Source organism: Typopeltis vanoorti, chromosome 21 (genome assembly GCF_054136105.1).
Source record: "Typopeltis vanoorti isolate ZY-2024b chromosome 21, IOZ_Tvanoo_1.0, whole genome shotgun sequence".
NCBI lineage: Eukaryota > Metazoa > Arthropoda > Arachnida > Uropygi > Thelyphonidae > Typopeltis > Typopeltis vanoorti.
In genome coordinates this window covers 67968322-67995068 of record NC_143569.1, presented here as the reverse complement: position 1 = coordinate 67995068, position 26747 = coordinate 67968322, and the positions used below count along the sequence as shown (strand labels likewise).

Below are 26747 nucleotides of genomic sequence, written 5' to 3'. Positions count from 1 at the left end.
TATTACATCTGCAATATGAAGAGTAAAAATTTCATCAATGGTCCGTAAGTTTTTTCCCTCCTGAATGTTGTTACTCTTCTGTTTTATGTGAAAATTCTTGAATGTGTGACATAAAGAAATTACTGGTCTATAGTTCACATTTTTAGGTATCTCCTTCTCAGTGGCGGCTCGTGGCTTGAAATCGTAGGGATGCTGCAACTTTCGAAATATACATACACACTGTAAGTACACTGTATACGTGTTTGGATAAAATATCAAAATTATGGTAAAAATTAAAAATGAAAAAATATTGTTTATTATCGATAAAATTATACAGTTCCGTATAATTCAAAATTACTTAAAAATAAAATCCATTCCTTTAATTGTAATGTCCAAATATTTAAAGAGACGGAGTAAACACGATAAGCACTACAAACGCCCTACTATTGGTGCAAACTGAATATAAACAAGAGTGGAACTGCGCGATGGACAGTGCCGCATTACGCTAATAGCTCGCATTTCACTATGACGTGCATATGCTAGCGCCCATAGCAATATGCACTGCGGTAAACATAGTGCTGCTAGCGTCCTTCGCCAGCCTAAGTGCTACAAGATGGATTTTTATTATTTTTTATACAAAATAAGAGAATTGTATAGGATTGCTGATGATAAAATTAAATATTACAAGCAAATATAAATAAATTAATATATCGAGAAAAATTGGGGGTGCTGCAGTTCTGCAGTGCCTATGTACGAGCCGCCCCTGCTCTTTCTTATGAATGAGTAAATTTTTAATTTTATCCAATCTTCAAGTCTGATTTCCTGAAAAAAGTACCACATTGAAGTATAAAGTTACTCGTATGATTAAATCTTATCCTCATTCTTGTGTAATTCTTTTTTAAAAGTTCATCGACACTTGCTTTATTTATTTTCTTTTCATCAATAGCAAAGAACTTCACCTTGGGTGTTGCTTCTCTTTAAAGTAGTAGTATTTCTCTCTCTTTCTCTCTCTCTCGGAAACTCGGATTTTAGCCCTGCATCTCAGAAAAATCAATCGTAGAACTCACATTGATTCTTACACCAATACCAGTGTTAGAGTTAAGAATCACTACACATGGCGGTAGTTTTCTGTTCTCTCCCCCAATGCCTCTAAAATTACGAATAACAGCTGGGTCATCTTTGCGGTGACGGCTAAGAGTGGTGGCAGGCTTCTTCATATTTCTAAAATGTTAGTTCGGTTTAAAAGAACTTCGTTTGCTCCCTTTGGGGAATAAAAATGCGTCAGAGAATTTTATTCATTTGTCTTTCTTTCTTTAATATTTGATGAAGCCCTTATGACTTTTGCAAATTGTTATACAGAATTTAATTTCCGTTTAGCCTATGAATATTTTCATTTTCTTTGTATTGTAATCTAGTATTTCTAGATATCCAAGTGCTATTTAGTTTTATCAAGTACTTAGTTGTTCATAATTGACGTCACTGGCCGCCATATGTCACTCCTGTACCTCTTAAGGTTTTTGGGAGTAAAATATCCTCAGAAATAACCTTATGGGAATATGAGGATTAATGTCAAAACAGTTACGATGTTAAAGCGAGTATATTATATCAATGAATTTTGTGTATTCATTGGTTATGTGTCTACTTTTTCGAGAGGACAAATCTTTGTTCTTTGAGGACAAAATAATAAACAGCTGATCCGTCTTCACGAAAGCTCAGCTTCAGTTGTAAAAAAAAAAAAAAAAAAAAAAAAAAGTCAAGAAATGTCTTTACTTTTTTGTCAGATTCAAAACCTGAATCTAACCAAATAACATGTGTCATTATTCAAACTGTGTCACGAGGGCGCCTGGGAATGTAATAAAAATGAAGAGGACAGTGCCCGCTAGCAGGTCGAAGTACAAAGGGGCTACTTCACTTTTAATCGCCATTTATTTATTTATTAGTATTATTTTAGATTGGAAAGAATATGTCGTTCTTTCGTAGTCAGAAGAATGGCCAGGTTCGTCGTCAGATTAGATCGCGCCCTGAGGCAAACAATTAAATATCGCCCCTGATGGATTATAAGACAAAAATATAAGAAAATCTCCAACTGCTATTTTCTTTTTATTACAAGAGAAACATTAATGAAAAACGATTACATAATAATATTAATTCAATGTTTGCTCTACAGGGATATCGCACAATAAAACTGTTTTTAAGCTCTTTTAAATTTAAATTATAAGCTATGTCCGCCTCTATCGATATAGTTGCTAAACCAACCAATCTAATCAGTTTAACCGGAAAGAAGTTTGAAAAAAACTTCTTTCCGCACTTGCTAAGCTAACAGGAATTGTTAGCATAGCGAAGGCGCCTACCGCAATATGGCTGAACGAGCGCCCTTATTAAGCCGCGCCGTGAGGCAGGCTGTCTCTATGCTACACCCTGTCGGCGATACTGAGAATGGCATATGTCTTGTGATAGACGAGACCTGGGTTCGAATATCCTCTGAAGGACATGAGGAACATTAATTAGAACTTTTCAACAGAAAGTGAATTAGTCGGTTTCATATAAAATATTGATGAATGTTAATCTTCCTCCCCTTTCCCAACTGTAACAAAAATTGGTTTGTTAAAGATGACTTACTTCACTGTAAAATGCCATTGGACTTAATACGTTAAGAAAAGATGAAAAGAAATGCTTCTAGTTAAAAAAAAAAAGAAAAAAAAGGTGAAAAAAATCAAGAGAAAACGAAAAACATTCACCTAATGATTCACTTAAGGCTCTAAATAGAGCCTTAGATTCACTAGTACAAGAAGCCAATCACAGGCAACTTCTGCGTGTTACGTGGCAATTACAAAAACCGTAGTTATTTATTCATTTACTAACCACCTGCCGGAACGTGTCTAACGTAATCGGAAACAACGCGCTACATAACATCTTGCATTGTGTTGTAAAAAGGTTTACTTTATTTTTCATACGGAAAATGATTTTGAGAATGTGATCGGAATACTGAACAGTACGAAAGATTACTACCACTTTTACAGTGTGCCTTCACGATGATGCTTCAACTTCAAGAGAAAGAGGGATTATTGTAAGTATATTATCAAATAATTCCAGCTATATATTATTTCCCTAATATTCAAGAATTCTGAGATTTTATGACACATTTTAAGTAGTTTAGATTAAATACACAACAATTTTAGAGTTAACTGTGCTGAAATACAAACCGTTTTACCTTACTTTTTTTTCATGAGCGTCACCCAAAAAGAATTCCCGTTATTAACGGATTTGCTAATACTAATTATAAAACTATTTATATTTACCGATTGGGATTAAGTCTTCTGCAAAAATACTTAAAAAACGTATGCATATATAATGAACAACACCTACCTAAAAACTCGTTTCGTATTTCTTTTGGCTACAACTAAATAGCAGACGAATTTTGTTGTTCACATAGCTATGATCTGTCGAGTCGCTATTGGTCAGAAGCTAACGTATATTCATTATAATGTAGTTGTAATCGAACACTTGTGCCTGAAATACAAAAAACAAAGAGAATGAAGTTTGATCATGCGCTGTTGAAACTTTATGTAGCCATGTATACAAATCATTAAATGGAACATTGATAATTATTATAACAATAATCCACCGCTACTCAAAACAAGCCAGTTGAACTAAAGAATTATTATACAAAGAGATAGTTATACAGTATAAAATGTCCGTTAAAGTCTTTGTATTAAACAATACTAATGATTTTCGTCTCATCTGTACAATGAATATTATTTCTTGATACTATAAACAGTTTTCTCTCTCTCTCTCTCTCTCTCTCTCTCTCTCTCTCTCTCTCTCTCTCTCTCTCTCTGAGTATATTAACTATCCATGCCAACAAATAAATACAAACTGCTCTCTCTCTCTCTCTCTTCTCTCTCTTATGCTTAAAAAAAAAAAAAAATAAAAATAAATAATATATATATATATAATTTCAAAATTCATTTTTACTCGGTTGGAATATTATAAAAAAGTAAGAGTCATTAAAGCTTTTTTATATATATAATTGTCGATATATAGGCGAAAAAACAATTAGTAAACTGTTCGTGACAGCAACCATATTAAAAGTAATTATAGTAGACCGTTATGGTGAAGTCATCAATAGAATTAATTTGTCAATTAAATTGTTTGTATGTGGGATATTTCCTTTAAGCAAGCATCTATTCGTGTGTTCAGTCATTTTTTTCTACTCACGTAATAACTTAATTTCTGCTGAAGTTAAAATCGGGTGATTTTAACTTTGACACTTAAAATATTAGATATTTAAATTTTGATAGTGAAATGGCATACAAAATATTTAGGTAGGGATTGAGCAGTTCTCGAAATATAAAATTAAAAACCGCATGGAACAGCGGATAACTATCCAAGGAGTCCGAAGTTTAGTTACTCATGTAGTCTACTATGACGTGTCTTAGTCATATAGAAATCCACTGCGTAAGGTTTTAAACGTATAACACCTTGCAGGCTGAAGAAAAGATAATAAACTCTTCTGTTGAAACCACGATTCTTTTCAATCCGCTCCAGGCCTTCAGTAAACAAGATGGATTGCCCACCAGTCAATGAAGATTACCTTTTTTTTTTATCTGACCCGCACATGAAAGGTCACATGATCTATAGCATATTAGTGACGTGGTGGGCAAGAGGAATAGAAGAAAGGATGAATCTGTTCACATTTTGCTTGAAATCTTTAGGGAAGGCAGAGTGGGGAGACTGTTTCAAAGGACAGAAGTAGATGGAATGAAAGAGGAGGTAGTGAAGTTGGTTCGGTGAATTTCAAGATTGACTGTAAAATTAGACAAATTGCCCTCTTCTGGACAGAATCGAGCAATCTTAGAGAGGATTTTGGTGCAACATCCCAAATATGGGAGAAATATTTCATGACTGGATTTGGGCTTTGTATAGAGTTAGCAAGTGTGAAGGTGTGTGGAAGTGTCTTGTGCAAAAAGTACACCAAGTTTTTAGCAGTTTCAGAATCTATAGTTGAAATGTGGTTGTGCCAGGAAAGATCTGAGGTGCGGATCAGTCCAAGAAGAGAAATCTGATCGTGTTTGGATTTCTCAGTATTACTGAAGGTAAGCGGGTGGGATTCAAGTTATTTCTTGTGAGAGGTCTGACAGGACTGAGTTTCAGTGACATTGAAGTTTACAAGGTTGTCCTCGCCCCACTGAGATATAGCTAGTAGATCTGAGTTCAGGTCGCTGGTCGTTTCAGATCTTGAGGATTCTAATACTTGACCACTACAAAGTTTGCCGAAAGAAAAGGAGGAATGGAGTGTACTGTACTCAGCAAAGCTATGGATTGGAAGTCTGAGAGAGCAGGTCGTTTATATACAAGAGGAAGAGAGTGGGTGAAAGAACAGAACCCTGGGGTACTCCTGCATTGGTGGGGAAATCTGAGAAGACTAAACCGTCCACCATGACACATAGTGAGCGATCAGTGAGAACGTTGATGATCCATTTGCAGAGATAGGAAGGCAGACCATAGGATGGAAGTTTGTTAAGTAGGCCCCTGTGCTAAACCCAGTCGAATGCCTTTGAAATGTCTAGTACAACCACGTGAGTTTCTCCAAATTTCTCCATGGCCAGAGGTGGGCGGTGTAAGCAAGAAAATCAGCTATAGATCGCGATTGGCAGAATCCATACTGCTGGTCACTGATTAGTTGTGTGACTCTAGGTGGTTCAAGAGTGGATTGTTCATGACCTTCTCCATAGCTTTAGAGAAGTGAGAGCAATTGGACGTTGGTCAAATTTTATCACCTTTCTTTGGGATGGGTTGGATGTGGACCTGTTTCCATGTTGTAGAGTAGATGCCAGTTGAATAGGATAGATTGATAGTTCTGGGGCAACATATTTTTTAACACAATAGGTGGAATACCATCAAGACCAGATGCCTTGTTTGTGTCCAAGTTATTTAGGATACTTCGAATTTCTTTTTGTCTATTTTAGGCGCATCTGGAAGGGGAACTTGTTAGGAAGAGGTTATGTGTGCTGGCAATTTGTAGGTGTTGTCAGATATTCTGGTAGGAAGACTGATGATCTGAGATAGGTCATTGCTGATTGCAAACAACTCAGCATCCCTGCCTATTTGATCGGTGAAACTAGAGAAGGGGAGCCAATGTGAATTGTGGACTTTGAAGTCCGCAAGAAGAATAATCTCACTATTGGATAATTCGAATGCAGAAAATCGAATTTTAGAGAGAGAGTTGAAGAGATCAGACTGGTTGACGGAGTTTGGAGAGAGAGAGGAAGCATATGAAAAGGGCAAGTTGGTTTGCTAGAGAAATTTTGAGTCAAAATAGATCAAACATTGGGGATTCAAGAGTTTGCAGTCTCTGGAATGGTATGTCGCTTCTGATGAATGCATATGTGCATTCATAAAAAAAAAAAAAAACGATGTGCACCACCACTTACAGTCATCTAAATCAGAAGTACTATTCCGATCAGAACCCCAACTAGCAACCTCAAGAGCTACTGTCCACCTCAACTGCCCAAACTACAAAACACTGCTCGTTCAGTCATAAGGGCGGCACTGAATGAGCAGTGTGATGTGTAGTTTGGGCAGTTAAGGTGGACAGTAGCTCTTGAGGTTGCTAGTTGGGGTTCTGATCGGAATAGTACTTCTGATTTAGATGACTGTAAGTGGTGGTGCACATCGTTTATATTCCTGTTAAGGCCAGGGATGTTGGTGAAGTGATGTAGAACTTTTTTTTTTTGATAAGAATTAATGTTGATGGATTTTTGATGTTTTTTTATGGTTGGATTCTTTTTTGTTTTTTTATGAGTTTTTTTAAACAATTTTTTGTTGGAGTATTTTTGTGATCGCAGTTAAATTGCGTTTCTTTGGGTTGTGGTCCATTATATTTGATTAGGAAGAGATAAAGAGAAAGATGGGCATGCAGTGAGAGGTGACAGACTTGCAAACATACCGCCCACACAGAGGGAACTCGGTCTCCTGTCCACACGTGGCCTCCGTTGTCCCCCCCCCCCCCCATCCTGCAGCCACAGTATCTGGTCTCCCTTCAATCATTAACTGGTAAAATACGTGGCTGCAGGATTTGACGCTGGCTGATCGGGAAGCCCCAGATTCGTTACTAACTGGTTCTGTCCCGTGCACCTGCTACCCAAAGGCAATGGAACATTGATACCACGCTGGATGGAGGGCCGAGTAGGTATTCACTCATTCAAGTTGGGTTCTCCATATCCTAAAAATGGTTATAGTCAAGGATTTTAATAATCAGGGTGATAATTAACTAAAACAATAATTTCAACTAGTAAACTTGAATGTTTTCCCTTCATTAGCTAAATGACTACTGAATTTTGTGGAGCAGTGGAGCAATCTTTCTAACTGCAGCAGGAATTTTAATAATAATAATAATAATAACTACAACTGTGATCTCTAACAAATTGTTGTAGACAGACATCTGGAGAAAAGGAAAATCGGTTTTATTTTTTTTTATTTATTTTTTTCATATTTATAAGTTGCAAGTACAGTATTGATTTGGCTAGAAAGATTAGTGAGCATTGTACATTACTTTCTTTTGGTATTTCCACAGTTTTGTTTATCAGCCTTTGAGCTTTGATTAATAGCAGTATGCAGTGAATTCTTTTGACGCATGCAATTTATTTTACGCACTGCTGGATTTACAAATTCTTATTTTTATATTTCAAAACAAATGTTTGTCACTGTTCCTATTGACATCTTTGTTTTCATTCTGCCAACGTACAGAGCAGGTGAAGCATCAACGGTGACACGCTTATGACGTCACCAACCGTCTCTTCAGTTATAAACAAACAGCTTTCAAGAAGCCAAGCGAAAATATTGGCAAGCCCAATTAATACAAATGCGAGTTGCTGTTTTAATAATTTTTTTTTTTTTTAATATTTTCGTGTCAAATTAAAACTTCGCGGGATGTTTTATTCTTTTCTTTGAAAAATACCTAAGATAGCTTTAGTAGGTTGGGAAATTGTCTTTTTTTTTTCTCTTTATATTTATCTTCTGTCTTAATTTCGGAAAACCGTTTGTCGGTATAGTCAAATATCCTGTTCGCATTGATTTTTCTGCCCAAAGAAATAAAATGTCGGCTTCTTTGTATCTGACATCAAAAATAATCGAACGCTTTGCATTAAAATAGACAGTGATGTTAAAAGTAATGATTTTATTTATTTATTTATTACGAATGAGCATTAATATGGAGAAAATTTAAACAGTATTTTTCATTTTGTTTATTAATACACGCAGTTATCAGTTGTGATTTCTGCTTTATATAGTTATTTACATTATTATCTTTTGTAAAATTTATATTATGTATTTTGCTTAAGGATACATCATCCGAATTTGATTACTTATAATTTAGATTTTTCATTTAATTGTATTCAAAGTAATTTCGCTTTTTAGCGTTATATTTTCATCTTATAGTTGTTGTGGAGGTAAGTGATAGTAGTTGAAGAACACTAAATTAGAGATATTTTCATCGACATAATTAAAGGAATGTTTTCAGTCCTTTTGTGAAGGATTTTTCGATCCTTCACTAATGAAGGATTGAAAAACAGTATTTATTTATTGAGCTAGGCTTTATAGAAATCAAAAATGTCGTATAATATATTGTTGTTGTTTGAGGTTTAGAACATATATGGCCACGACGTAACAGTGTTTTTATAATTCTAGTCTTCTGAACATGCTCATTAAAGGTTTTTATCGCTTTTTATGGTAGAATCATATTTAAAAAATATATAGATATTTATTTAAAAATTCACAAAAAATTATAAAATTTAAACATTCATTTGGATTCGATTAAGGTCATTGTACAGGAATATTTATAAGGGATTTTTAACTAGAATTTAGGTAATATTAGGCTCATATGACTCAGGGACTTTTTGTCGGAATCTTGAGTTTTTTAATCGCCTCATGACTCTTACATGCCATAACATACAGACAATCTGAGTAATGGAACCTATTAAATAAAAACAATCGGTTGAAAAAAATCAGTACACTTCCAGAATATCGATGCACAGAGAGAGAGAGAGAGAGAGAGAGAGAGAGAGTTTTAAATTAAAGATACCAAGAAATTATATATTTGGTTTAATCCTTTATCCAAGTGTAAACAAACAAAGTTTGCGCCTGAAACATAATCAGGACTAGGGCACCTCGTGTAAGGAAGCTAAGACTTCACATCACTTGCCTTAGTATCCCATAATGCAGTGCTTCCCAAACTTATGGATGTAAAAGCTCCCTTGGAAAATTAAAATATTTCACGGCCCCCATCGAAAAAAAAAATCGTAATACAGACATATATTATTATAATATTTACTGTATTTATATTCAATACAAAACATACACAGCGAATATCGTAAAAGTCAAATGAAATATTACATTTTTATCATCTTACATACACATTTGATATGGTACACTTAGTCTTAAAACATTTTAAATTTGTTTTCATTATTTCACGGCACCCCTCAGCAAAACTAACGGCCCCCAAGGGGGCCGTGCTGCCATAATGCAAAGTACATCTCCTTGAGGACATGTATAATGTTATGCATTATGGGGAGGGTCACTACCCAGACCGGTTTCCCTGTTTAAGTGCGGGGTTACCTCTCTAAAAACCCGTGCGATCACTCAGATCACCTAACAATGAGCGACCATTTAACTCAGCGTGACTCTACTCAGTGACAGGCTCACCTATCATCAAGCAGAACTGCTCATATTCCAGGAAAAGCATTAGCCAAGGAAGCTCTAATACAGGCCACCCCAACGGTTCCAAATCCTGGATGCTCAAAAGCTCCCTAAGGCAAAAACCTTAAGAGAGCAAAGACTCTGCTCCCCGGAATCAAACCACCAACCGGTTTCCCTGTATTATGTGCAGGGTTACCTACCTCTCCAAAAACTCGTGATCCCCAAAAATGAGTGACCTAAAGGATCTTTTAACTCAGGGTTGTTCTATTCAGCAATAGACTTAGCCCGTCACCGGGAAGAACTCTCAGCCTGGGCTCTACCCAGTGGCTGGCCCACTCCACCACTGAGCAGAGCCGCTCATATCTCATCTCATCTCATCTCATCTCATCTCATCTCATCTCAGGGGTAACAGTAATAGACGAGCCTCAGTTAGAACTTCATTGGGTACAGCATTGCCATCCATTACCCTGGGCAGAAACTCTGCTTCCCCAGAATCAAGTCACCAACCGGTTTCGAACTTTATTGAGGTCTCCTCAGTGCGAACCAGACCCAGAGGTGATACTAAGGTTGAAGTTGAAGTAATGCAAAAGTCATATTTTCATATACGAGTTGCCAAAACGGGTTATTATTATTAAATTGCTCTGGATTAGAGAAAGATGTTAGAAGTTTTTTCACTTGGTTATACTATAAATTAAAGATACCAAGAAATTATATACTTGGTTTAATCCTTTATCCAAGTATAACCAAGTGAAAAAAACTTTTAACATCTTTCTCTAATCCAGAATAATTTAATAATAAGCTGCGACACGTTTTGGGAATTCGTATATGAAAATATGACTTCTGCTTACTTCAATTTTAGTATCACCTCTTGGTCTGGCTCCCACTGTAGAGACCTCAATAAAGGTCGAAATCTGTCTGGTGATCCTTCCATAATGCACAACATTATACATGCCCCCAAGGAGATGTGCTTTGCATTATGGGATACTAAGGCAAGTGACGTGAAGTCTTAGTTTCTTCATACGAGTTGCCTCAATCCTGAAAATACTTTATCCAAGTATAAGCAAACTTTTGTTCGCTTATACTTGGGTAAAGGATTAAACCAAGTATATAACTTCTTGGTATCTTTAATTTATAGTATATCCAAGTGAAAAAACTTCTAACATCTTTTTCTAATCCAGAGAGAGTTTTCTTTGTCCGAAGAGTAAATAGACGAAGATTAAGGATATTTTGTGTATTGAATGTACAGTATATCAATATCAGTTAGGCCCACCAACTCTAATTCATCTAAAATTTATTCCTTGCTTAGTTTGTCAGTTTTAAATTTCCTCCAAATCTGCGCGGTCTAAAGTGAATCTCTTTTTTTTTTTTTTTTTCATTTTTTCATACGTATTGTAAGTCTTTTTTTTTTTTTTTAAAGCGTTTAAATATGTAATAGGAAATCTTAAAGATAAAAATGTTAGACTAAAGTGCAAAAACAACGTTTCACTTCAAACTGCTTCATTGGATGCGAACTACCACTGTGTATTTTTGATATGAGTTCATCCAGTAGAACAGTTGCACTCAATCTAAATGGCACGCACATAAAGCACTGCCGTGAGAAGTTAAAAATGGAACATAGAATACTTATCTTGGGAAAAAAAGAAAAAAAAAAAATTAAGGTTTGCAATTTAAGTGTGTGCTGTACAAAGTTTTCTTTTCCGTTTACATGGTGACGCAAAAAGGCATAAATGTTAAGAATGCTTCCCAGTCTTTTTTTTACGACACATACACGCCGAAAATAAATAATAAATATCTTTTTTAAACATTTTTAGAAAACTTACTTTAAAGCAAAGATACAACCTTTATGAAGATCTAGCAATGGGGAAATTTATATCTATGATATGTGTAATTAGCAGTTGCATTTATTTATTTTTTTCCCTTCTTCCTAATCATCTTAGATTCCTGTTACTGCTAGGTTGAAATTCGTAACTGTACATAACGGCTGTTGTTTATTATTACAGCCAAAACTACTAAGGCTACGAGGAGGTTAATGTGTAATGTGTCTACGTGTGTGTTCTCCGGGTCAGTGTATCTGTTCTGCGGGGTATAAAAACTCTGCTACCTCCGAGACTAGCTATTTCACCTTCAGTTGAAAACGTTGCTGGTTTGATTCGATCTTCCATTCGTTTCCTTTGCCCGCTGAGATTATGATTTGGTAATAACCTGAGACAGTTTTATGATTTAGTAGAACATATATGCATTTATGACAAGATGTTTATTTTAGAGATGTAGTTTCTGTAATTTTAAATTGGGTTCCAGAATACGATTTCCTAGTAATGGCAACTATTTCGATAAACTTGATATATAGCTGAAGATGATTTACTTCGAAAAATAAAATTTTAGCATAAGTTTAAGTAAGTTGGTTTAATTTTGTTTATGTAGACTAAAAGAGAAAGTAATCCTTGCTAGGACAGCAGACGACGTACTTCATAGTTGAAGTACATCGTCTGCTGTACTTCAACTTTCTCTTTCTTTCCTCCAATATTGTCTTGTTCCAATTCTAACAAGGTTCCCTGAAGCATTTTATTTTGTTGCTTTTACTATCTGCATATTATTTCTCTCTTTCGTCTGCCTTTCAGGTTCCTTTCGTCAGCTGTTTGTGCCTCCCTATCGGCACCGAGCGTCGGTTTAAAAAGCTTGGCTTTCGAATAAGAACTAGCAGGTTCCATTTTCTTTCCCTGGAGGCTTACGAAAAAATCTTTTACAAGAATTTTTACGCCCATAGGGCAGTAGCCTAGCCAATCAGTCTTTCTTCTGTTGGATTCGAGGAACTTTTCTTTGCTTCTTTTGATATCCCGATTTTTATTTATTATTTTTTTTCTTCTCTCAGACTTGCTTCACAGAAAGGAATGAGAATCTTGAAGTTAGGTTAAGATATTCTAATTGCCTTTACCAAACTCTGGGATTGCGATGCGTACTGGTTTATGTGACATGTCGCAAAGATGAGCAATAATCATGTATTCAGTCCCTTTCCTTGATTTTTTTCTTCATCTCTGAAAATCTATTCCATCCTTTCATTTTTGGACTAGAAATCTCTCTCTCTCTCTCACTCTCTCTTTTTAAAGTGTAAAAGTATTACACGACCTACAGAAAGTATCCAGTGGCGACTGATAGTCTGATACACTCTAGAGACTAAACAACAAAAGGAAAGGTGCCAAAGACACCTGCAAAATCTGCCAATTAACGTGGTACGTGAACCAGCAAGGATACACTACATTGCCAAAAGGTATACCGACAACATCGATTTTATTAACGTCGCGAACACACATTATTATGCGTGATTCGCCTTCTTGGTCCTTCCTCTACTATTTTATTTATTTATTTGCGACTGGCTTAAAAGGAAAAGGAAAAAATCGAGTAAGAAGAGAATAAATAATGATTCCTCTGGATATTCTCAGTACGATTAATTATCTACAATACTACATTAAAATAATATGAAAACAATGCGATTCACAACCCTTCCACAAGCCATTACAAAACTGACGCGGTCCCTAATGGAGTAAAAGACGGCTTAGAAAATAAGCATTTTTTCGCATCTCGCAATTGTTTTTGTTGCCGTAAAAATCCCCACGCGATGACATAGTGATTAATGATCACCATACCTACTCCCGCATGGCGAATAAATGTACCAAACAATAACCGGGTAGTGTTACCATATGGCATGGAAATGGTTCCTGGCAGCGTGCAAAATAAACTATGTATCATCACAACAAGACTGCTAGACGTCTGGTCGAAAGTATGAAAAATTCAGTCTTTCCCTCTTCGGCTGAAATATATCGGATTGTTACTGTGATGGTAACATAGCAACCGCTGACGTCAGTCACATGTAAATTTCTTAGAGTGAGAGTGAGTGCGTAGCCAAGTGGAGAATGCTGACAGAAAAAAAGACACAGCAATAAAATCGACTTAGAGAATCAAGGAAAACACGTTCTGTGCGTCAACAGTCAGAGGAGTTTTATTTTTCTAATGTTAAGTTTCTCACGGTCATACGACTGTGAATAACAAACGTCCTAAAGAATTCATTTTAATGGATGTAATTTTTCTTCGTTTCGGATTTCAATCAAAGCTGTTTTCTTTTGTGTAGCTACTGTGTAGCCAATATTCAGTAGTAGTAGTACCACGCCGAAGGGATGGGGTAATCGAAATAGTAGCAGTTATCAAGGATGGAAATTTCTTGGGGAAGCTTGCACGCACAATTCACACTGTTAACTTTCAACCATCAGTAAACGAAAGGAAGGATGTTAATATTTAAATAAGCATGGGAATTTTATAAGGGAAAATAACAAAAAAAGAGTGAATTTCAGGCCTACCTCCTGACTCGTTTCTGATCATTTTACATCGATGCGTCGTAGAGTCAACACCTAAGGCTTGTACCATGAAAGAAACAACCACTGACATTACTACTACCACTACGACACACATTATGAACAGAAGCGATGGGACAAAGCAATAATTGTATGAAATCTCTAACGGCGATGCTTACTGCGATACAAAAAGAATTGACTTGTATGATTATCTCACCTACTTGCGTAAAGTAAAATAGGCTGCATGAGCCACGGTAATCTCCTCATAAACATGTTGCTAATTAAACAAAATATCATTAAAAGGAAACGTTACATAAGGGTTTTTTTTTTAGTTCATGATTAAAAAACCAAATAGAATAATAAAAATATTATATGGGAGAATAAAATCGCCTGCTGTATAACTTCAACCAAGAAATTCCATAAATGAAATGCAACATTTTACACTAGAAAAATTGTAAAACGTAAATATGTAAGGATTTCAGATTACGAAAGATATGATTATGAAATGAAACTGGGATGAATATAAACAAAATCGGAATTGTGACTCCAAAATAATAAAAAAAAAAAAAAAAAGAAAGGAACTGATCCTGATTTCAGTTGTGATTACGAGATTTGAATTAGAAAATACGAATTTGAATTAGAAAACATAATACAAATAGGATATTACTTAAAATTACGATTTGATGTTCAATAATAGTCGTTAAAATAAACAAGTCCATAGAATATTATTTGCTATAAACTATGCCACTCTTATGTACTCCAGGTCATCTTCCACACTCCAATACCCTCGTTAATGGAGCTAACCCAAGTAGCAGGTCACAGGACAAATCCCAGGTCTCATCTGCAAGTTACAAAATGCGAATAGTTAATTATCTGAGTTCGCCAATACTGCTTTTTCCTCAATACGAATTGTATTCTGGATTACGTTTGTAATAGAGAATACAGTTCGTAATTACCTTTACCAATTGCGATTCCAGTTTTTCTGTAATACACGTATGTTGATTTTCTCATTAGCTATTGGAACCACAACAATTTCTCAAAAGTTTTTTTAATTCTTTTTTTTTTTCTTAACAAAACATAGAGATTACAGTATTCTTAATCTATCGTTTCACCCTTTCTTTTCTTCTTTATAATAATAGTGCTAATGTTTTATAACGTTTTTTTTTTTACACAATAAGTGACACAGGTGAAGTGTTTCACATCGGTTTCAGGATAAAACTCGACCAGTCGCTGAAGTCTTACAAGGAAGAAAATAGAAGAAGAAGATTCTCACGGGTGAACTCTAAACAAGTGTAAACCTTTCTTTTGTCGGTTCTGCAATCCGACAGGACGGAAGATTTCCTTATTTAATTAGGTTACTTAGCCCTTTGTAACGGCACGTGGAGGTGACAGGTGCACCACTCTCAACTGTCCTTGAACAGTGAACGAACTTTAATCTGAGCCAAGCACGCCACCATCGCACCACTACATTGGCACAATACCCAGCTAATGCAGTTAAAATGCTTCTCCATTTCCAAGCAAGGTAGTCATAGCAACCAGGTGGTTTCTGTTATCCGGAAGAAGAAAACAACTTAACAGTGCGCAGAGAACCCATTATACTTCTAAACTGGAAATTTTTACTTTCTAAGACTACTGCTTATTAGGAACTTAACCTTGTCCGGGTGCTCGGATTCAGACTGAGAATGGACTATTAGTCTGTATACAGTAAAGAAAACAAAATGTTTTCTTTAATTTTTTTTCTTTAATTTTTTAAATTTATTTATTGCGAATCTCACCCAGGAAAGGTGAACCTCCGCTTCCTGTGCTAGAGACCAAACATAGTACTTTTTCAATCCATTTTTGATCTCCAATGAACTGAATGGAACAAACATTCTACAGTGAATTTCGAACCAATAACCCGCGTAAAAATATTTATCATCCTACACAAGCAGGTCACAAGAGCTATTGTAAATAAATCCATGTGTAGGCTGAAGTTAAGAGCAAAGTAATCTGTTGATTTTCTTAAAGAGCTGGAGGTTGTCGTCTTTGGGGAATACTTCATGGGGAAGGCTTCCGTAGAATTGAGGCAAATGGAACAAAAGATGAATGGGACTAGTAGGATTGGTGAGTTTACAGTTCAACTGTAAACGGACGCTCGAAGCTGTTGCTCATTTTCCTGTACGTTTAACAGGAATGAGAGGCACAACGGACGGTAGTTCTGCTGAGCAATGCCCACTAAAATATTTATAGAAGAGGCATACTGGGGAACTAACTGTCTTGTTAGTTTTCTCAGCATGCCTCAGAGAGAGAGAGAGAGAGACGCCATCATTCAACTGAATCTTTCTCTTCTAAATGCAACAAGAATTTTTAGGGAGATGTCCGGTGCACCACTTTAAATGTGAGAGCAGTACTCCAAGGTTGGATGGATTTGAGATTTGTACAGAGCAAGCAACTAAACAGAAGAGGAGTAATATCTTCAGCGAAAAAGGATGCTAAGTTTTCTGGAAGCTGAAGATACTACAGAAAAAATGTGATTATTCCAGAAAAGACATTAAGAGTTAATCCGAGTAGTGAGATCTTGTTTGATGTAGAGCATTATAAAGGTAAGCGTAGAACTACACGAGTTTGTGGGGTGAGGAGTGGAAGTTCCATAAGAGATGAAACTTCAAAGTGATAGGTGTATGTGCAGCGGATTGTCGAGGATTCTGGCCACGAGATGAATGATTTGTTTTAAATCGTTACAGTAAATATCTCTGCTTCTCTTCCAGCTAGGTCAGTATAATTCGAAAATGGGAGCCGGTATAACTGTGGACATTAAAGTCACCAAGGAAGATGACTTCGCTATTATTGAATTTGGATTATTTGAACTCAAGCTTTGTGGACAAGAAGTTAAAGAGGTCAGAACAATTTTCAGAATTTGGGGAACGGTGAGGACAGCAGATGAATGAGGTAGGAACATTTTAAGCCATAGAACGTCAAAAATGGGAGATTTAAGATTTGGCATCCTCTGGTAAGGAATATCAGGATCACACAAAAGCACAAGTACAACCTTTGTGGTGGAAAGAATCATATAGGGTGTAGTTTGGAGAGGTAAGGTGGGCTATAGTGCTGTGATAGAGATTTGGAAATTTAGTCAAGTGTCGGTAATGATGCACATGATTTATATTGATAATTATACCATGAGTGCTGGTGTAGTGAGTTTGAAAAAAAAAGTGAATTTTTTTAGCCTATTTATTTATTTGGGGGGGAGGATATTTAAAAAGAGTCTTACCTTGGATGCTTCCCATATAGGAAGCATCTAGGGTAAGAAACAACGACGCTATCCATCCAGCTAACCAAGCCGACGGCAGTGAGGTAGAAATGTTTAATGAAAGATAACGTCAACACCAAGAACAGTCTTCTTTATTTTTTAATAACGAAGTGTAGAAAAGGAGAAAATGAAGTCAACACTTAGTAGGTTTAAGCCAGAAGCAAAATACCTGTAAGTCGAAAAAAAAATACGCAACTCAAATCTGGGAAAAACTGTAATCTCACCGCAGAATAGTCTCAGGAAAATAAAAATTTAAAATAAAAAAAAAAATATATCTTCTACAGACAGCAGAGACATGATGCATAACGCAATCTTATTAACCAGTGAATGGATAATATTTATAAGTTTACCTTAATGTCAGTATTTTCTGGACTGTTTGATAAAAAGATTATTATACATTAAACAAACGCTGTCATTTGGTTGATGATGGAAATGAATCTTTTAGTATATCAACGAAAGTAAATAGCAGCACTGCAGGACCTTAATATAGTGTGCGCTCGATTTTTCCCATAATATTTGAATATACGCAGTCAAATCCAACTATTGAAACAAATGAATTTATACGTGCTTGAATCGGGTGATTTTTTAGATCAAAGAGAAAACAACAACGCAGACCCGGTGTAAACCATTTATACTTACAAAGTATAGATCAACATGCTATTTAATATCGTTAATAGTTGGTATTAGAAAGTCCAATACTACTGGCTAACGAGGCCAATTGCCTCGGAAGGAAGTGATTAATAGGAAGTAATAGGAATAATAGGAAGTGATTCCATATCGTATTTCTGAACACCTGTGATTGTTTAGCCTCAGCTGGAGCTGTCTAATAGATATGTTCCTCTGGAACATATCTATTAGACATGTTCCTCTGGAAGATGAATCCACAATCAGGCAGAAATATTTATAATGGAGGCTAGCAGATTAACAACTAGAATAGAATGAATTTCTCCTAATGCCACTTTCGTTTGGTTTAATTCAGTTACGATTAAAGGAAATAAGGCTCTGAGGTCAGCGCTATTGTCTGTTGGTTACGTGTGTTCTTTTACCGAGTTAGCTCTGCCAACGAGTTTATTGTGCACATGGAGGAGGTTAACGAAAATGAATTAACCGCCAAAATAGCGAAGTTGAAGCAGATCATCAGAGAGACAACGCGGGAATTGCAAAAAGTTGAGAGACGTTTAAATGAGCACAGGGAGAAAAAGAAAAATGAACAGGAAAATAAGAAACGACAAAGCAAGGAAACAGGTAAGTCAAAAAATAACGAAAATCAGGTAAGTGACGTTGTTAGTAAAAAGAAAGAAATTATTTGGTACGGTGCCTCTATAATAAAACAAGCTATAGATGAGAGAGTTATAACATAGAGTTTTCCTGGAGCGAAAATTAAAAATATAACTGAAGTCATTCAAAAACAGAAAAGAAAAGTAAATGAAATGGTAGTTGTAATAGGTACGAACGATTTAACTGGTGATAAGTTCAGTATGAGAGAGGACATGAAAGGGTTGCTGGAAGAAGCGAGAGTGAAGAGGGAGAAAGTGAAAATCGTTAGTATTTTACCTCGCTCTGACAAAAATGAATCAAAAAGAAGGGCTATGATGGCAAACGATTCAATGCGTAGGCTATGTAGAAGGAATGGATGCGAGGTTTTGGATGTGTGGAGTGAGTTTGAGGGAAGATTGGATTTGTATAAGAGGGATGGCCTACCTGAATTCGTTTGGTATCAGGAGTCTGGAAAAACTCTTAACTGGTATGAGACCTAACACAGAGAGTCAGGGACACTAAATTATGAAGGGAGGAATGCTGTGAACGTGAGTGTAAGAGCGAAAATGGTATATAACTGTGTTAATGATGGGAATGGGATTTGTCATGGGAATGTTGATGAGGTTAAAACGATTTGGGGTTTGTGTTCGTCCGGTTCGGACCAATCATACGTGTGCAAAGATGTCTACACGTGTAAAGCACTAGAGAAGAATAGAGATCTGCAAGTTGTCCAATTGGGTCAGGCAGACTGCTAACAAGGGTATACTAAAGAACATGAAGGTAGATTATTATGTCTGTACACGAATGCTAAGAGTATCAGAAACAAAGGGGTAGAGTTTGTTGCCTTAGTCAATATGTTGCGACCTCAGATTATAGGAATTAGTGAGACCTGGCTATCACAATCAGGCATAACTGATGTCGAGTGTCATGGGTACAGTATTTTTAGGAAGGATAGAGTGGATAGGAAAGGAGGGGGCGTGCTGCCAATGATATTGGATGACTTGAATCCAGTTAGAGTTGAGACCTATGAATGTAGCAATACTACTAACAATATTTCACATGGCAGTGAGTTTGAAGCCATCTGGTGTGAGGTGGAATCTAATAAGACAAATTACACAGCGGGGTGTTGTAACATACCTGGTGGATCTGTTGCTGGTGATGAAGAAATGCATCACCAAATAGAAAAGGTGAGAGTGAAAAGAGTAATCATAATGGGAGACTTTAATTATACAAATATTGATTGGGTAGCAGTAGAATCTCATGAGAAGAATGAAAATGCATTTATTCAGCTGTTGCGAGACAACTTCCTCACGCAGCATGTGACAGAAGGAACTCGAGGTCAAAGAGTGCTAGATTTGATTATTATTATTATTATTATTATTATTATTATTATTATTATTATTATTATTATTATTATTATTATTATTATTATTATCTAAGACCTCCAGGGAGTCAAGGACTCATCGAGTTGTATTTGCAACTTTTGCTATGTGACCTTTGAACTTTAAATTCTTATCCATCAATACACCAAGATCCCTTGCCTCTTCAGTTTCTTGTAGCATAACCCCGCTAATATAATATGCCGCTGGAACTCTAATCACGCCAAAGTGTATAACTTTACATTTACTAACATTAAACTGACAGCCATTTTCGTTAGCCCAGATTTCCAGTCTATTCAAATCATTTTGTAATTTCTGAATATCAGTAGCATCCCTGATTGCCCTGCCTATCTTCGCATCATCAGCAAACAATTGCAAATCTGATGATAGACCCTGCTTGATGTCATTAATGTGTAGATTGAACACCAGGTTGATATATCTTAGCAAAGTGAGCACTCATTAACTGAACAATCTCCTTAGCTTCCGACACCCGTGTACCATCTGCATTCAATAAAGTTATTCTTCCACATTCATTCTTTCTTTTGCTTGAGACATAACGATAAAATTCTTTTGGATTGCATGGCCAATTTTTTTTCATACTCCGTTTTAGTGTTTCTCACAATACTCGTTATTTTTCTGGCCTGAGCTTTATATATTTCATAACGCCTCTTACTCTTATTTTCAAGATATTCTTTCCACATCAATTTCTTCTTGTGGATCCCTAGCTTAATAAGACTGCACATCCATTTCACTCCCAACCTATTTATTCTTCGATACTAGGGATACATTCAGGTACCGCCTCATTCAAGCACTTTTTCAAAGATTCCCATGCATTGCTGACATTTTTTACATTCAGTAACGGATACCATGGGACCAAAGATAGTATTCTTCTAAGTTGATCATAATTTCTAGCTTTGTAATTTAGCATGTAGCCTGATTTAATCGGAGCTTCGATACAAGTAGATACTTCCCAAGAAATAACAGCATGATCACTGTCACCAATTGGTGGTAAAATAGCCATATTCTTAACAGAGATCCCTTCTGATGCTATGAGCAAATCCAACACCCTTTGACCTCGAGTTCCTTCTTTCACATACTGCTTGAGAAAGTTATCTCGCAACAGTTCAATCATGAGATCTGATAGAAGAGATTGGGTAGAAGAGAAATCTGATCATGAGATTTCTCTTCTACCCAATCAATGTTTGGAAAATTAAAGTCACCCATAATGATCATTCGCTTGGTATCCATAAGGCTAAATTGGCGATGCATTTCTTCGTTCCCTACAACTGAGCTGCCATGTCTGTAGCAACATCCCACCATATGTTTCATTCTGTTAACCTCCACTTCACACCAAATAGACTCAAATTCATCGCTACGTGGGGAATTGTTATCATCATTGTTTTCTTGTATTTCTACCCTAACCGGACTTAAGTCATCTGATATCATTAGTAGCACTCCTCCACTCTCCTATCTCTTCTGTCATTCCTAAAAATAGTATGTCCGTTTCACTCGATCCCACTTACCATATCTAATTCTGATAGCCAAGTTTCACTGATGGCAACAAACTCAACCCCTTTGTTTCTAATGCTCCTGGCATTTGTGTATAGACATAATAAATTACGACCTAGCCTATTCTTATAATTAGATATGCAATGCATTTGGTCTTGTTCTAGAATTTTCTCTTTTCCTTCCCCAGACATACTTAAAAGGTCCTTTTGCCACATACATAACCATGTTCAAAGGAATTCATATCTTTATCTCATTTGTATACCATAGTTGAACTTTCACACACATTTTCCCCATTCCTCCCTTGATGATCTAGTTTCCCTGACTCCAGATTAATTTCTCCAGACTTCTGATGCCAAATGAATTTAAGTGCAGGTCATCGTTCTTATACAAATCTTTTCTGCCATCAAACACACCCCACACATCTAAAAACTCACATTCATATCTTCTACATAGCCTGCGCGTGAAATCATTTGCTATCATCGCCCTCCTTCTTAACTCAGTACTATCATATCTAGGTAGTAATCCTACAATTTTTACTCTTTCACATTTCTTTCTCGCTTCTTCCAACAGACCTTTCATATCTTCTCTCATACTGTGTTTGTCACCACTTAAATTATTTGTACCTACCAGCACTACCATTTCTTTTACATTTCGTTTTTGGTTTTCAATTACGTTTGTCATATTTTTAATTTTCGCTTCCGGGAAACTAAAAGTAGTGACTTTTAATTCTACTGAATTTGGTAATCAATATTTTGATTACCAAGTTCAGTATTTTCCTGCCTGTTGTTGTTCTCATCCTTTTTCTTATCCTGTAGAAGTTTAAACAAACGTTTTTCCAATTCCCTGGTTGATTTCCTAATAATTTCTATTATAGTGTCAGAGGGCATTTCAGTTAAGACGTAACTATTCTGCCTCCAGTTGGTGACAGTGATCATGCGGTACTCACTTGGGAAGTGACTAAGTTTATGAATGTTCCATTCAGAAGAGGTTACATGTTGAACTACAAAGCAGGAAATTATGACCAACTGAGGAATATACTGAGTTCAGTGGAATGGGATCGGTTGCTGGATGGAAAGGATATCGACAGTGTATGGAAAGCATTTAAACAATATTTAAATGATGCGATATCAGAATGTGTCCCGAGAGTTCGAAGAATAAATAGAGTAGGAGTCAAATGGATGTGTAATCTTATTAAGCAAGAGATTCGTAAGAAAAGGGCGATGTGGAAGGAATACCGTTTGCATAAGGATGACGTCCGTTATGAACGTTATAAGCAGCAGGCTAGAATAGTTACAACTGTTGTACGGAAAACGAAATCTGCGTATGAAAAGAAACTGGCTCTGCGTGCGAAAGACAACCCACAAGAATTCTATCGATATGCTGCAAGTAAAAGAAAGAATGAATATGAAAGAATAACTCTTCTAAATCCAGATGGAGTGAGGGTTACTGATGGAGAAGAGGTTATTCAGTTAATGAGTGCCCATTTCGTTAAAAGCTATCAACCTAGTGAACACATTGAGCTCCCTGTTACTTACCTCTTCACTAGATGAAGAAACGCAGGTGTGTGAGGCCGAGGTATTAGAGCTGTTGCACAAACTGAATAAGAATTCAGCAATATGGACTGATGGATCATGGATCATTCCTTTGATCCGGATCTTTAATATGAGTCTCAGAACAGGGAAGATTCCTAATTTTTTTTTTTTATTGTTCTTTCAAATATTTACATATGTACAATGATCAGCTATTCAGTATATTATTTTACAAGGTTCAGCACTTTGTGCTACATATAATGAGATTTAAATAGTAATGATGATAACAGTTTTTTTTATATATAACAATCATAATAATTATTTACAATTATATTGTTCAGAGTTACATAAGTTGTATAATATTACATGTTGTGGTTTACTATTTTTTTTTTTTTTTCAAGTTTGAAAAGGTGCGATTGTACAACAGTATTTACACATATGCAATCTGAATATTATGTGTCCTTATTTTCACAAACATACGGTGTAAACTCATGATTTACATTTAAAATAATTTTTTTTCTTTTTTTTACATTGCATACATTTGTTACAGTTATTATATACATTACATACATTTGTTACAATTATTATATACATTACATTCATTTGTTTACATATGATACATTGCTTACATTTGTTTACATGTGATATTTACATTATGTACATTGGTTTACATATAATACATACATTGGTTTTCTTGTGATACGTAATTACATGCATTTGGTTACATATGATACATCTTGGATGAGAACTAATTTTTTTTTCCTTTCATCCTCGAAGCTTAAATGTAAGCTTATCTGAGGATGACACCAGTTGGTTATTATGGTTTTTTTTTTTTTTTTTTGCTGTGTTAGGATGCTACGGAATCTATGATTGAGAAATTCGCGCGCGCGCACTCACACGCACACGCACGCACGCACCCCCCCCCCACACACAATAAATTGGAATGTACTGATGCGTCGCTGAACTGGAAACCTGAGCGAATATATTGTGTTTCATTAAGTTTGTATGGTATTTTGGGTGCGTGTTTCTGTCCTTAGAGCTCTTTTCAGGCTATTGTAGTTTGGAAGGTTTCTGTATTCAAAAGGTAATTTGTTTATCATGTCTGGGATGTAGAAGTTTCGCGTGGCCTTTCCGTAGTGATTATTGTATTTATATGTGATATAATTAGTAGTCTGAGGTCTTGTTATACGGTATGTATTTCTAACTGTCCTGTAGTTGGCATCGAAATAATGTTTTAGCAAGGCTGCATAGTGACATAAATGTTTTGCTGTTAGTATTTTGTGTTCTGACATTGCAATGTATATAAAGTCGTTATTGTCTCCTTGTTCCCAAAAGATCAGTTTTGTCATTTTGTACTGTAGCGACATTAATCTATTTAATTTGTAGGGTGCACAGAAAGCATACGTTGTTATAGCGTATCTTAGTATATTTTGGCATAGTGCTTTGTATATTAGTGTTTTTAGGCGTATAATAAAAAAAAAAAAAAAATCAGCTAACGCCTTTTTTATTCCCGTATATACGGGAGTAGGCGAGGCCATTTAGCCCTATCTAACTTTTGGAGACTGAGTGGGCAGTTCAATCTCCACTGGTACCCAATCAGAGACAGATGGCCCAAGGCTATCACTAATTAAGCGGTACGCAGTGAAGAGAGACGGCTCAAATGTGCCGCCATCTCGTGGTCTCTAACCCTAACACAATATATTTAATGTCTGAAATAATGTGGGTTCTACGGTCGATTTTCTTGAGTTTACAGGACGAAAAACCCGAGTTTCCGGGAGGAAAAACCTGCTTGCCCGTGCCAGAGATCGACTAACTCGGGAACCGGTCGAAAAAAGGCTTAGAAAAATTTCCTCTAGTCGCCGACTAGACTCGAAACCAAGACTTCCTTCGTGCGGCCTAGCGCGGTGGTGTGCAAACGCCACATCCACTGAGCTACACAGGCTCTGGGCGTATAATAATAATAATAATAATAATAATAATATCTGTTTTGTAAGATTTTTTTAAAAAAACGAGTTTCTGGAAGGAATAACCCTTCCATCTACGTATTGACACTGGCTAATTCATCTTCATTTGAAAGTCATTATAAAGATTCTTCACCTCCTGGACAGGATTCGTGCTCTGGTTTTTTCGTCGTTATAGGTTGTTCAGTAGAGGCTCACATCATCATGATTTCTGACCTGGATCATATTTGTAGGCTGCAATATTCAGAGAATAGGAAACCACTGAGCTACTATTTGGTGTTATGGAAAACTTTTTTTTTTTTTTTTTGAAAGGCCTTTAACTTTAATATTTTCGGACGACTTAATCACTTAAAGTTACTATTTGGGAAAGGTCACAGTTCATCCGATATTTTTTTTAATTTATTCGCATTTATATTACATAAAAATATTTTGCATTGCTTTTATTTGAAATTAAACATTGCATTCGATATTCTGCAGAAAATAAAATAAATGTGATTATTATTGAATTAAGACATGATATCATGCTCTTTTTCTTCTATAATATATATTTGCTCCTCTAAAATTTAAGTTACAGATTCATCTCTACTGATGGATAAATCTTAAATATTTTGCAAATCATAATTATGATAGTAGGGAAATACAAAAAGAATTATCATTAGATCATTGGTTGTTTGTGATTATTGGTTTAGAATCTCGTGATATAAAACGATAGTTGATTTCTTGTTCTACCAATGATAGTTCTAAAACATTCAGGAAACTTTTTTTTTTTTTTGAGTATTTTAGAACTATCAAGAAACTTTTTTTTTTTTGAGTAATCTTCAATTTAGATTCCACGACCAAGATAATGGAATTACCAGCTGATCTCCGTTTTTTTTTTTTCCCTTAAAAAGTCTTTCAAATTTATTTACAAGCTGATGGTTGTACATATAGATACGGCACCATCTCTCATTCTTTATTCAACGAATTTATCCCCATACGCCTACGAGATGTGACCTGGTAATTATTCATCTGGTGAGTTCCAACTGAGCGTGCATGCAAGATATTTCTTTCACCACTTTTCCATTAACCGTCATCCTATTCCTCATGAGAATGACTGCCGAAGGATAAGGAGCTTTTTTTTTTCCCATTAAGGCCTTCTTATATCTTCATAATATTCTAAATTATCAGAAAATGTAAAAGACCTAGTAATGTTTTTGTTGGACTTTTAATATATTAGAACAATAAATGTTTCTAGTACTTCTTTTTTGAGGTTCTAAGTCTTCTCATTTCCACTCAGAATTAACAAAACATGATGCGAATAAATATCTTAGAGAAAATTTCTTTCTGTCTCCTCTTCCTGTTTTTATCACCCTCTCAATCTTTAAATAACACAATGTCAGCAACATAACTTTAAACTTTCTTCTTTAGTTCCACAATCAACTGAACTGGATTCTCTTTTAATATTATCTCAAATTTCATTTCTCAATATTTTGTAAAACCTTCTTCAGTTTATTTATAAATACAACTGTAAATTTCAAATTAGCAAAACTATTCGGTGCTACTCTCATCACTCGGTTCAAATAGATAAAGTTTTATTTTTGTTGTATTTTATTATAAAATAAAATAAATAAAAATGTCTAACTTCTTTTTATTCACCAAAGTGTGTGTGTGGGGGGGGGGGGGTTAGTTGGAGTTCTTTCTGTCAGAACTAACGTTAGGAAAATCGGCAGGCTGCCCGACTCTAACGTCAAGCATCATCAAAAGCTAGCGATAATTTTAGAAGCATCGGAACGAGAGTACAGGAGACAGCTACCGTCATCACATCA

General features: G+C 35.8%; 1 protein-coding gene across 2 annotated transcripts in view; it reads left to right on the top strand.

Annotated features, from left to right (window-relative positions):
• Window positions 1-2937: 2937 nt before the first annotated feature.
• The window catches only part of RhoGEF3 (Rho guanine nucleotide exchange factor 3), a 424099-nt gene continuing 400289 nt past the window's right edge, over window positions 2938-26747 (top strand). Inside the window, exon 1 of one of the 2 annotated variants that reach the window (XM_090411467.1) lies at window positions 2938-3046. The gene's annotated coding sequence lies outside the window, so the exon portion shown is untranslated. The remainder of the gene's footprint in view (window positions 3047-26747) is intronic. The other variant, XM_090411468.1, reaches the window with a different exon arrangement.